Source organism: Panthera pardus, unplaced genomic scaffold (genome assembly GCF_024362965.1).
Source record: "Panthera pardus isolate Hobbes unplaced genomic scaffold, ASM2436296v1 HiC_scaffold_17, whole genome shotgun sequence".
In the NCBI taxonomy this organism is placed as follows: domain Eukaryota; kingdom Metazoa; phylum Chordata; class Mammalia; order Carnivora; family Felidae; genus Panthera; species Panthera pardus.
Window position 1 is genome coordinate 38679339 of NW_026526732.1, and position 1878 is coordinate 38681216.

General features: G+C 40.3%; 1 pseudogene; it reads right to left on the reverse strand.

Annotated features, from left to right (window-relative positions):
- Positions 1-1229: 1229 nt before the first annotated feature.
- Positions 1230-1633, reverse strand: LOC109248531 (phosphatidylinositol N-acetylglucosaminyltransferase subunit P-like; annotated as a pseudogene).
- Positions 1634-1878: the final 245 nt, after the last annotated feature.

Sequence of the window (1878 nt, forward strand, 5' to 3'; positions counted from 1 at the left end):
CAGAAGCACTTTTCCTCCAGTTTTAAAAAAGCTTATCTTTCAAAATGCAAAAGTCACATAAGCTACCATAAAAAACACTTCCAATGCAGACATGTATACAGTGAAAAATACAAGTCTCATCTCCAAATTTCACTTCCAAGAGGAATTACTGCTAACAATTTAGACCTGTGTGTAGCCTTCCACAATTAGTCTATGCACACACAATGGCAGATGGCATTTTGAAATATTAACTGAGGGGTTTTCTTTCCACTTTATTTCCTGGTGGTCCTGGCCTTTCACCCATTCTGTCAGCTGGCACGCATTCTGTGTTTGACACCTCAGGGAAAAGATGACCCAACAAAATACATTAAAAAAGGAAGTCAACAACTTTTGAGTCTCTAATTTTTTAGTTTCTAGTCCTTAAGGGAATAGAAAGACACAGGGAATAAAAAGAGATTTGGAAAAATATATGATAAATCGGAAGAAGGCTTAAGGCTTCCAAGACTAGATAAAAGAATTTCAATTCTTGGGAGAAGAGAGAGATTCAGAGAGGAAGAAAGGACCTCTGGCAACTTATGCTGCTTCTCTCTGAAAAATTAGAAAAAGGCCACATTTTGGTGAATGAATTACAATAAGGTGCCTTGTTGAGCAGATCCTTCCTAGGGGCAGTGGCTTAGACAGCTGACAACACCTTTGTAAAAGACAAGAGCCCCTCCTTCTTCCAACAGCCTTGGCCCCATGCCAAGGGTTTTGTCTTTCTAGATTTCAGCCCTATTCACACCCAAGCATCTTTGTCCAGTGTTCAAACTACATAACTGTATGAGACAGCCTTCCTTGTGGGTTCCTGAGAAAGAAGGTCATCTGTCCTGCCTCTCCAGCTCAGGTGAACTTGGCAGTGAAGAGACAGGACATAAGCATGCTTATGCAGGTATAGAGGTTGTTCCTGCTTTCTAAGTACACTCTCAGGCAGGGATGGTGGCCAGGCCCCAGGAGCAAAAGAGATGTCAGTGGGGTGTCTAGAGCCCTTGGATTTTTTTAATGGTAATGCAATATTTTATTTATTCTGTCCATTAATAACTAATATTAGAGAACACTTATAATATTAATGGAACTTAATCTAAGAGAAGTTCATCTTACATTTTTTTACATTTCAGTATCAGGTGATCATAAGCAGATAGTCAAAATAATTATGGCCCAAAGTATTATACCAAAAAATTTTAATAAATGCTTGGTGTTGGTGTATGTACAATTCAGATTTTGGTGTAAAGTTCTTTGGCTGCAAGGAAGAACATTTGGTTTACTTCCCTAATAGGAATGTCTCTTGATGTGGGGATGGTCTCTTAGTATTTCTTTTGCTATTGATTTTCAGCATAGTTACCTGTGATTGTAGGAATGGAGTTGAGTGTGGAGAGATACTCATCATGTTTACTCCAAATAAGAGTACATAAGCGATTACTATAGTAATGAGGAGGCAGACAGGCAGTGTAACTGCCCAATATTTTTGAGGGCAATAAGTTAAGCCTAAGGAGTTTAGCAAAGATTCAGCAATGAAAGCCCATGCAAGATATAGTATGAAGCCACATTGGGAGCTTAGGGAAAGAACAAAGGCATAAATCACTCTTTCTGGCAAAGGTAACGGTGAATTTTCCACCATTTCCCTGTGGCTTTAGATAATCTCCAACACACACATACAAGCAGTGCTGGAGGACCCACTGGACTTTACACAGTCTCTCAGAATTTCCTACAGCCTAGCATGAATGGAATGACTCTTGGGAAGGGTATGGAAGTAGCTGGGAGAGCCAGACTTGGGAAGGGGAAGACACAGAAATGATTGGCATGATCCTAAGATGGGTGGCCAGACAGGGTAAGAGTGGATCCTAGCATCCCAAGTACTGACAG